This window comes from Hordeum vulgare, chromosome 7H, assembly GCF_904849725.1.
Source record: "Hordeum vulgare subsp. vulgare chromosome 7H, MorexV3_pseudomolecules_assembly, whole genome shotgun sequence".
Classification (NCBI taxonomy): Eukaryota; Viridiplantae; Streptophyta; class Magnoliopsida; order Poales; family Poaceae; genus Hordeum; species Hordeum vulgare.
Window position 1 is genome coordinate 8,238,505 of NC_058524.1, and position 12,315 is coordinate 8,250,819.

General features: G+C 41.8%; 1 pseudogene; it reads left to right on the forward strand.

Annotated features, from left to right (window-relative positions):
* LOC123413413 overlaps nt 1–12,315 on the forward strand; it is a 62,487-nt pseudogene that overhangs the window by 20,497 nt on the left and 29,675 nt on the right.

Here is a 12,315-nt window from a genome sequence, read left to right on the forward strand (position 1 = left end):
GGGTATGGATACCCATGGTGGCTCCCACTAGCTCCACGATGATCTCATCGGATGAACCACGATGTCAAGGATTCAATCAATCCCGTATACGATTCCCTTTGTCTGTCGGTATAGAACTTGCCCGAGATTCGATCGTCGGTATGCCTATACCTTGTTCAATCTTGTTACCGGTAAGTCTCTTTACTCGTTCCGTAGCACGTCATCGTGTGACTAACTCCTTAGTCACATTGAGCTCATGATGATGTTCTACCGAGTGGGCCCAGAGATACCTCTCCGTCACACGGAGTGACAAATCCCGATCTCGATTCGTGCCAACCCAACAGACACTTTCGGAGGTACCCGTAGTGCACCTTTATAGTCACCCAGTTACGTTGTGACGTTTGATACACCCAAAGCACTCCTACGGTATCCGGGAGTTGCACAATCTCACGGTCGAAGGAAAAGATACTTGACATTAGAAAAGCATTAGCATACGAACAATACGATCTAGTGCTAGGCTTAGGATTGGGTCTTGTCCACCACATCATTCTCCCAATGATGTGATCCCGTTATCAATGACATCCAATGTCCATGATCAGGAAACCATGATCATCTATTGACTAACGAGCTAGCCAACTAGAGGCTTGCTAGGGACACATTGTGATCTATTCATTCACACATGTATTACTGTTTCCTGTTAATACAATTATAGCATGAACGATAGACGATTATCATGAACGAGGAAATATGATAATAACCATTTTATTATTGCCTCTAGGGCATATTTCCAACACTTACTTCCAGGCACCTTACTAAAACCAAACTTCAGCAGCCTATCCAAATCCTCTCTTCTTGGGAATTCAACCCTGTATGTGTTCTCTTCAATGGCTATAGGGACCCATTGAAATGATTCTGACACAAGTCGTTTGAGTTGTTGAGCCACCTCGTCTGCAGTCAAACTCCCATGTGATACTTTTACCACACCATTTGTTGAGATTCCGGATATCCTTTTCTGCGAGACAACATGTGGCGTCTTAAAAAACATAAGCATGTTATCACTGCAACCATAAATCGCCACCGTTGGCTTAGCTGCCAATAACAAGGGACAATTTTGCGTCGTATGTGCTGGTTTCAAGCATATCTCACATAATAACGCCGTGCAGTCCGAAGCAAAATGCCCTGGTTCACCACATCTGAAGCAACACATCTTTTCTTTCTTCCTAGCTATTTTGTTTGCACGTACCTGTACATTAGCATCACTATCTTTTTCACTACCTGCATCTGAATTTTCATTTGTAGCAACCTTGGTCTCAGCAAGAGCCTTCACCGCCGCCGTTGCTGCCTCTGTCAACGTAACAGCTTGGTTCTCTGCCTTGGATTCAGTCCCATCTCGTCTGGTTGTCTTGGCTGAATTAGTTGTTGCGACATCATTTGAGTTCCGAGGAGGAAAATTCCGGCCTGAATTTCTTCCTCCTCCTCCACGCCCAGGCACGGGTCTATACCTAAATTGCGGTCCCGTAGCTCCTTGCACAAAATTGCCGACTGGCGGGTTGAAGCCCCGGTTTTGCCATCGGTTGGAATCATAGCCACGACCTGAATTACTGGAAGCCCCGAACTCAAATCTGCTATTATCAAAACTCCTATTTCCACCAGCCCTGTGATTAAACCTGTCATCTATACCGCGACCCGCCGCAGGCCCAAAACCTCTGCCTGGTTGTCTGAAACCCTGCTGCCGATCTCCTTGCGTGCTCCCACCTCCACGTCCAGCACCACCTGCACCACCTGTAGCAGCAGCTATAGGACCGTGGGGCTATCCCGTCGCCTCGCGAGAGTCGAGTTCGCTGCCTCGTTGCGGCTCACCAGCGGACTTGGCCGGCGGTAGAGGAGCACCTCGACCCGCCATGTCCACAGCGCCGCCAGAGACGCAGATCCGCCGAGCTTTGCCGTGCCGTATAGGAAATCCTGGGACAGTGCTACCTATGCGTACCCTAGAAGGGATAAGCAAGTTGCTGCCCAATATTTGTTGGTTAACAATACGTACAAGCCCAACATGGCTGTTTGTACGTACATGCCACGTCTTATCTACCTGGGACTCTACCTGGGCCATATACCCAGGCTCTTTTGAGTCCAACTCGATAATACTGTCAACCTCTGGCCCGCTTTGTTTAACCATGTCATTCAAACGCGCTTTACGTATTTCCCGGCTGGTCGGCTTGTCGACGACGGCCGGTAACTGAACCATGTGTTTTGGACCCTTCTTCTTCCTCCTAGGCAGCACCGTAGTCCAGGAATCAGAGGAAATAAGATCTGAAACCCGCAATGGTTCCAGGGATACCTTGGGCAGTGGACCTATCCAAGGTTTAATCAACCTTTTCTGCTTTTGATGAACGTCCCCTACTCTCTTCTTAGCAGGCTTAGTAGAAAGTTTAATACCTTCATCTGGCAGCCATTGCTGCTGCAAATCAAATGTATGAAATACCTCCTGTGGTGATGGCTGTTCTGCCACTTCGTCCTCGTCCTCTCCTGCTAGAACCCAAAATCGTCCCCCAACTTGAGGATGATTTGGTTTTAATCTCGTCTTGTCTTCGTCGGAGGACACCTCAATTGGATGCCGTTCTTCTTGATGGATCGAGTTAACCTGCAATATATGTGAACCGCAAGTGACAGAATAAATGTCTACGAAGAAAGGCGTACCTACGCTGATCAGATCTCCCTCTTGGAGATACCGGCCGGCGAGAATGTCATCCTCCGCGTCTCTGAGTGTCAGCCATCTTGATTTTGGATTGAAGACTATCATACCTTCCTTCAGATCCGATCTGCCAATCTCTGAAAAAGTAGATTTCCATCTTATCCGCTTATTGTCTTCCCCCTCCGGCGAGATCAGATTCTGCTTGTACTCCGTCGCCGATGATCCCGTCACAGGAATCCCTAACCCGGACTGTACACCGATCCGCCCGTCTCCATCCTCTACGGCTGTGCCTGACTCGCCCGGATCGCCCGGATCGCCAGGGTCGTCAGAGTCGCCAGTCGTCATGACTTAAAAATTCCACAATCCACCCATTCATACTATATATTTATTGTTTAAAATAACCTACACATTCCGTACATGATAATCCCAAGTGTATCTTTGATGGTGGAGAAAAAGGCAACAAAGAAATTTTAGAGTTAGAAAAGAATCGATCAGGATGGATGGTACTGGGAGGTTAGGCCGACTAAGTATAGGTTGATGCATACTGTAAGCGGTTCTATGCTGGAACCACCACTGATATATGTATATCACAGTCAAGTTGTGAGTTTCAGAATAAAAAAAACCCAGGCGCAATAGAGAAATTTGGCGAATCGCGTTTGTCCCCAACCGAATACCAAATAGAGAAATTTGAGAATTCTAAAATTTAAATTCCTTATTTAGTGAAATAGAATATGATTGCATTTTAGACGTGAAATCAATGGTCTTGTGGTAGTATGCCAGTCACAATGGTAGCTGAGGTGCAACCGATGGGAGATAGCCGCACGGGTTATCTTCAACCGGTTTGGATGTCATGTTAGTAATAGACTAGGTGTATAGGCATCGTAGTCTACTATCTGATACGCCGGATGTGGCAGTCTTTTTAAGAGCTTGTTTTTTTTCCTTTTTTTTATTTACTTTCACAGACTTAAGTGGACATATGATGGTACTTTTCATCTTTATTAATAATATGGCTGCATGCATCATTGATGCAGAGGCCGGGGGTCATCCTCCTTTTCAAAAAAAAAATGCCAGTCACAATGGTAGCTGAGGTTATGTGTTTGATTCCACCGTGGATCTTTTTATCTCTTTTCAAATATATGTAAATCCTATTATTTTTTCACGATAACTTGGTTCAGATCCTACCAAAATTCGTTGAGATTTTGGACCGGATCCTAAAACTATGGTCATGGTGAACTTACTGGATTGTGGAAGTCCTATGGATGATATCTTGGTAAACTTCGGAGCTGGGGTCACTTTGCATGGCCTGAATAGATGGGCTTTCTCTTGGCATGCCTTTTTTCTTCTTTAGGTCAAGTTTCGTCCTGTCTTGTTTTATTGGCAATATTTAGCAGTGAATCCAGGAGTCTAATGTCAAGGAGCCTTTAAAAAGGATGAAAGAAGGCAAGGTGAGGGGCCCAAATTGTATCCCCATTGAGATGTGAAGAGGTGTTGGCGACATAGCGATAGTATGGCTAACTAAGCTTTCCAATCTTATTTTTTTGGACAAATAAGATGTCGAAAGAATGAAGATGGGGTATATTAGTACCAATCTTTAAAAACAAGAGGGATGTTCAGAGTTGTACTAATTACCTTGAAATTAAGCCGATGAGCCATATAATGAAGCTATGAGAGGGAGTCATTGAGCACCGCTTAAGAAGAATGTCAAGTGTACTGAAAATAAGTTTGATTGCATGCCTAGGAGGTCGGTCATGCAAGCCATTTTCTTGGTACGACAACTTATGAAGAGATAGAGGGAGCAAAAGAAGGACCTACATATGATGTTCATTGACTTGGAGAAGGTCTACGATAAGATATCACGAAATCTCATCTGATGGGCCTTGGAGAAAGAAAAAGTCTCAACAAAGTACATTACCCTCATCAAGGAGATATATGATACTGTTGTGACAATTGTTTGAACAATGGATGGCAACACAAATGAATTTCCGATTAAAATTGGACTGCACCAGGGTTCTGCTTTGAGCCCTGATCTTTTTTTGTTTTGGTGATGGATGAGGTCACAAGGAACCTACAAAGAGATATCCCATGATGTATGCTCTTTGTGCATGATGTGGTGCTAGTCACTGATAGTGAACGAGGTAATAGGAAGTTAAGAGCTAGGAAGACAAACTTTGCATTCGAAAGGTTTTAGACTTAGTACAACTAAAACCGAGTACATGAGGTTCGGTTTCTGCACTAATAGGCATGAGGAGGAGGGGGAGGTTAGCTTTGATGGGCAAGTGGTGTATCAGAAGGACACGTCCCGATATTTAGGGTTAATGTTGCAGAAGGATGGAGATAACTATGAAGATGTGAATCATCGAATCAAAGCCGAAGGGATGAAGTGGCGCCAAGCTTATGGCGTTCTCTGTGAAAAGAGAGTGCCACAAAAGCTAAAAGGCAGGTTCTATAGGATGGCGATTTGACCCGCAATGTTGTATGGCGCCGAGTCTTGGCTGATTAAAAGGCAACATGTTAAGAAGTTAGATGTGATGGAGATGTGCTTGTTGAGATGAATGTGTCACCACACAAGAAAGAACCGGATCCTAATGATGATATTAGATACAAAGTTGGGGTGGTAGCACTGATTGAACAGAAGTTTGTCGAAGATCGTCTGAGATAAGCGCGAGTGCATACCGGACACCTAGGGTGCTGATAATGTCAAAAGAGGACAGGATGGACCGAACTTGACATTAGAGGATTCCGTAAAGAGAGATTTGAAGGGCTGTAATATCATCAAAGAACAAGCCATGAATAGAGGGACTATAAGCTTGCTATCCATGTGCCAGAACCATGAGTTGACTGCGAGACCTTCTGGGTTTCACCTCTAGCCTATCTCAACTTGTTTGAGACTAAAAGATTTATTATTGTTACTATTGTTGTTGTTGGCATTAACAACTTTGTTATAGAGTCTAAAAGGACATCCTCGATTCACGGGTTAGAAACCTTGATGATATGGTACTCACTACGTCTTTGCGAACTCGCCTCTCCTTGTGCTCCCTTGTTCAAATGTAATCGCTATTTTTATATTTGCATGTATAAAACAATATACATAAAATACATGTTACCTAAAAATTATTATATATACCACAAAATATTCCTATATACTAATCCCTCCATCCCGTAATAGAAGAGGTTCTATTACGGGATGGAGGGAGTACAGTGGCAGCAAGCCAAACTTGTGCTTGTTCCATCTGGTCGTAAAGGCTCTGCTAATTGTAGTAAAGTAACTCCAGGTAGTTACCACCTGATCGTAACGGCTTTGGTAATTGTTGTAAAAAACTCCATCTAGTTACTACCAATGCCTAGGTAAAAAGTAACGATAAAAAGATTTAATTTTCTTGTAAAAGACGCCACGTGGTGCGTGTGATGAGGGACTCAAATGACAGAATTTGCTTGTTGTAATTACAGTGTACTCTGTACTTGCTTACTACACATGCCGCGACTCCCTACACCATCCAACTATGGTTGCCGTAAAATGTAAAATTTGTGTAGTAACAAAGTGTAGTGGTTTAGAGCTTTAATATGACATGAACAATCTATCTCTCGATAGTAAAATTATATGAAAGATCTAAACCAACAAACAATATTATTGTGTTCATGTTTTATATTTTACGGTAATATTACCATCTGCCCGATTTTTTAACTAGAAAAGTCTATTTGTTTACCATTGACCTTTTGCCTAAGCACTGTTTGTAATTAGCTGCACTTATTTTACTACATTTAGTAAAGCTCTTTATGGCAACATGAGAATAGCAGTGATTTGGCTGGCTGGACGTGTACGTTGGGCTGTCCGGAGTGTACAATTAGTATTATGTGCTCTGGCTAATTTTAGCGCATCTGTATATTTGTATATATGAAGGTTGTGTGGAGAACGTGTCAAGACTTATTAATTTTTTAACGTTTTAGTAGCTCTCAAATAATTTGAAATAAATAGTGAAACATCACTCCAATGATATGAGATGATCCAACAGAATGATTGTGAAAATATGGTTTCATGTGCCCGCGGGAAAAAACAATCATTTTAGCTCAATGTGACATAAATATACACTCAACTATTTGTTTTTTGTCCAGGGCACATACAATCTTATTTTTCCAATCCCTAAATCATCTTACATTATACTCCCTCCGTTTCCTAAATATAAGACCTTTTAGAGATTTCACTATAGACTACATACGAAGCAAAATGAGTGAATCTACACTCTAAAATATGCCTATATACATCCGTATATAGTCTATAGTGAAATCTCTAAAAGGTCTTATATTTAGGAACGGAGGGAGTAGTTGTTAGCATATTTTTTTCCATAATTTTGGAATCTTCCACACAATCAAAACTTCAAATGGGTTCCATGGTAATTATTGATTGGAAGTCCTCCTGTATCAACATGTATATATACTGTTTTGCTTCTGAGGTTTTCTTACCCAGGTTACATTACATATATATGAAAGATCGTAAGATTACCTCAGGTGAAGAATAGACTTATATAGGCATTGACTATTCGTCATCCTGAGTGAGGAATAGTTATTCTTCACCCCTTTATTTTAATATAAATGCACCGTAATTTTACGTTCCACAAATTTTATTTTATTTCATACGTAAAATAATGAACATAAGAAAATAAATAATGGCTATAAAAATATTTTGTGATACGTCAAATTACAAACATGAAAACGTAGTGTATAATATGCACAAAATGCTATTTTTCTGGTCTTATGACCTATATATTTGTTTTTATGCCAAATTTTACGTAGTGAATCAATATAAATATAACTATTTGTATTTGAAATGTAATTTATTTATGAAAAGCTCGTAAGAATATCTCGGGTGAATATATATATTCATCACCCAATGAGCAGAATAAGTTATTCTTCACCTGAGGTAATTTTATGAACATTTCATTAATAAACTACATTTGGTATACAAATATTAACATTCATATTATTTCCCTACGTAAAATTTGATATAAGAAAACAAATATATATATCATAAAACAGGAAAATTGCATTATATGTTTATTTTACACTATACTTTTTCGCTTGTGATTTTACTTAGGATAAAATATTTTTTGTGGTGTTTATATATTTTAATATGTACTCTTTTTCGTATGAAATAAGACAAAATTTATGGAACGCAAAATTATGGTGCATTGATGTTAAAATAGACGGGGGTCAATAATAATTATTCCTCACCGACGGTGACAAATAGCACGACCCTATGATAGTATATGAGACATGTGGCGTAACTACCAGCTAACATATTTAGGGCCTGTATGAGACTGTTCTGCTCCAGAAAATCCAGCTTCGCTCGAGAAAATGTAAGGCAAACGGGGTAGCTCCATGATATAACGCTCCACAAAAAAACTAGAATCTGGGTTACAACTCTAGAAGGTGCTCCATAAAATTGTAGAAGCTAGAGTTGAAAGAAAATTACCCATCACTATCACCAGTAAGTGGACACCCCTTCGTTTATCCCCTCTCATCCAATTAAATAGGTCATTTCCATCAAATTTTCCATTTTTTGAAGCTGAAACTAGATGAAAGCCAAACATTCTTTTGAAAGAGTCGCAACAGCTATATGAAACTGCTCCAAAGTGGATTTGATGAAGCGGAACTGATTTTATTGAAGCAGAGCAGCCCTAAACAGGACCTTGAAATGATAAATTATGTATACAGAATGACTATTCATCGCGCCTCTCTTATTACATTGCTACATCACATTTTTACGTCCCATAAATTATGTGCTATATTGGAAATGAAAATAGAAGGTAAGAAAATATATGTTGGTCACAGAATATATTTCATGGGACGTAAAATTATGAGCATAAAAACATAGTGCAAACCATACATATAAATGTAAATATTTTGTCTTCTGACTCATATCTTACTTTTTTTGTGCCCAATTTTGTGTAATGAATAAATATGAAGTAAGTATTTGTATACCAAACGTATTTTTCATGAAATGGTCGTAAAATTACCTCGGTGCAGAATAACTTATTCCACAAAAATGCTCAAAAAAATATGTCCCCACTGAAATACTTGAAAATTTCCACTTACCTGAAAATGCTAGAAAGTTTCCACAGAAATTAAGTTTAGCAACTGAACACGTTGTTGTGTTAGTGTCAGTTAAAGTTCTTGGATTGCATGTGTATCCGGCTCCCATTAATCCTGCGCTTTCTTCTCATTATGTTATAGGCAAGCACATTAGCCCCCTCAAATCAATTGATCCAAGTTGAACCCCCAGAGTTGCGGTTCCCAGTTGTCCAAGAGGTGTCAAGCCCACTGAAGATCAGCAATATTACTGATCACCACGTAGCTTTCACTATATGGTCATCGACCAATAGAGCGGACTACAATGCATTGCCTACCAAAGGTGTTCTATCACCAAATGCGACAGTACAAGTTATTGTAACAAGAGTTGCACATGACTGGGTACCAGCAGACCTCACACCCGAGGAGGTAATCTTTGTGAAGGGCATTGTCGTGGTCGAGGGATTGGATGACACAGATGTCACTTATGACATGTTCAAACCAAAGACAGGCCGAATTGTGCATGAGGTGGAGCTGGATGTTGTTTCTGTAGCCTCGGAGGTGTGTCCAACTTTTGTCCAATTTTTATATGTATCAACCTGTGGACAATTTGATATGTTTTTAACCTTACTGTTCGGTGTTTGTGATCAGATTATATCAAACGTAAGGTTACCATGGACCTTAGATGTCCATCCAACAGAGCCATGGTGAGTGCATATTCCCTGAAGCAATTGCACAATATGAGCTTGTTGCTAGCATATGACTGTATTTGTAAGAAATTTCTTCACTGCCCTCACAGGATAATGACCACTCAAGGAGATTACCATGTCCATATATGGAACTATGAAACACGGGTAAGTACTACGCACATAGTTAATACCATATAGTACGTATGCAGGAACGAATTTTGTGCTCCCAAGAGTTTTAGAATGACTCCTGTATCTTGGAAGATTACACCTGCATGTATGAAATTTGCAATTTGTTTGTGATATATGTATAGCTAGCATCAACTACATGTGTAAAAATCTATCGGTTAACATGTTATACAATAAAAAAAAGTCCACATTACAACCCTGAACTAACCACGCGGTTTAAAACTCAACGGCAAACTTCAAAACCATTTGACATACACCCCAAACCAACCATGCAGTCCAAAAAGCAACCCTCGTCTCGGTTTTGGCTCAGTCAAGATGTTTTGACCACATTGACCATTGACTAGCAGTGCCAACTCAGCATCCCATGCCAACTAAGCCTAGTGCTGGGAGATGCATTGCAACCTATTGAACTTCTGTACCCACATAATATGTCCTTGATTACACTGCTGGTGAGCAGAATCTCTGCAAGGAAGATGAGTTCACAGCTTCGTGCATGAACAGAGGACGAAAGGCAAGCATACTTTGTTTTCCCTCATTGGAACCTAACCATCAGCCGCACACGAAGACACCAGCAAAAAAAACTCGCTCGTTCTCTCTCGTTCATCCACACAACCATGACCTCAAGCTACTTAGGACAAAACAAATGTGATCGGGCAATGCTGCACATCTACCAGACTGGCACTCCCCACCCCACCAGAGCCCCCCCCCCCCCCCCCCCCCCGCGCTCGACACCTTCTACCATTGGAGACCGAAGAACGGCAGCGATCGCCCGACCCCCCCCCCCCCCCCCCGCGCTCGACACCTTCTACCATTGGAGACCGAAGAACGGCAGCGATCGCCCGACCCCCCCCCCCCCCCCCCCCCCCCCCCGCGCTCGACACCTTCTACCATTGGAGACCGAAGAACGGCAGCGATCGCCCGACCCCCCCCCCCCCCCCCCCCCCCCCCCGCGCTCGACACCTTCTACCATTGGAGACCGAAGAACGGCAGCGATCGCCCGACCCCTGATCTCTGATGCTTTGCTAGTAGCCTTCGGACCCTCAATTACAGAAACCACGCGCCAATTTCCTCCATAGAGAGCCCTTCTTCCCACTTCCGGCGAAGATGCCCATCGTGATTCCGAGGAAGATCCGAGCGGTACCGACAGCCCCTGTTCAATTCCTCATGTGTTGAACCTTCCTTGGAGTAGGCCTACCATTGCCGTGTTTCAATTCTACCCAAGCAGATACATTTTTTTAAAAAGGAGGATCCCATCCCCCGACCTCTGCATCAATCGATGCATACATCCATTTTATTAACTAAGTAAGCAAACAAAGTCTTAAGTTCTCAAATACAAAACAAACTATGATAAAAACCGCACACAAGCGGAAAATAACTGCCACATCCGGCGAACATAAACAAATAGACCACGATGTCTATACACCTAGTCTATTAGTAGCTCGCCATCCAAATCGGTTGAAGATAGCCCCTGCGACCGTCTCCCCCCTGTTGCACCCAATAACCATAAGCTCCATGTAGTCCACATGGCTGAGTAATGACCACGTACGGATCAAAGCCGTAGCTCTGTAGATAAACTAAAAAAATATGGATATCTTTACCATTAAAAATCTGATCGTTTCTCGTGTTTCATATAATCCTGATATGATTCGCTATAGTTCCGTCTACTCCGTTAAGCCACGGTCCAAATAGCGTGTTAATGCTGGTTGGTTGAGTAATGTTAAAAGCTATATGTACAATGCGCCATAGTAATTTGGCTAGTGGACAATCAAGAAAGAGGTGTTTGACTGTTTCATCCTGATCACAAAAGCAACATTTAGAACTGGCTATCCATCGACGTCTTATCAAATTATCTTTGATTAACACAACTCCCTTGTGTATGAATCACATGAAAATCTGAATTCTAAGTGGCACCTTGATCTTCCAAATATGTAGAGATCTCGAGAGTGGTCCAGAATTAATTACATCGATGTACATTGACTTCACCGTAAACCTACCAGATGTAATTAGTTTCCAGTGAATGGAATCTTCGTGATCCGATAGTTCAACCTCCATCAAACGTCTGACCAAGTGAATCCAGGCATTCCATCTTTCTTCCACTAGTGCTCGTCTGAATTGGATATTTAGAGGTATTGATTGGAATACTGTCACCACGTAATCTTCCTTACATTGTGTGATATTATAAAGGGTAGGATATTACAAAGCTAGCGGCGTAGTCCCCAGCCATGTGTCCTCCCAGAATCTGGTTGTGTTACCGTTGCCAACTGAAAACTTTACCCTCTGAAAGAAAGTTACTTTCACCTTCATTAACCCCTTTCAAAAAGATGAGTCATTAGGTCGAGCAGTGGCCTGAGCCAGAGACTTAGAATGTAGGTACTTGTTTCTCAAAATTTGTATCCACATCCCATCGGTCTTAGTAGACAACCTGTATAGCCATTTGCTAAGCAAGCATCTATTTTTAACCTCTAAATTATCAATACCTAAGCCCCCTTGGTCTTTTGGTCTGCAGATAATATCCAACTTTGCTAGTTTGTATTTCTTCTTAGCCTCATCACATTGCCAGAAGAAATGAGAGAGATAGAAATTTAATCGTTTTCGTACACCCACCGATACTTCAGAGAAAGAAAGAAGAAACATCGGCAGTCTTGACAACACCGAGTGTCCGCCATCGTCTGTCTAGGAGCAAAGCTGCTGCCATAGAATGTGCATGCC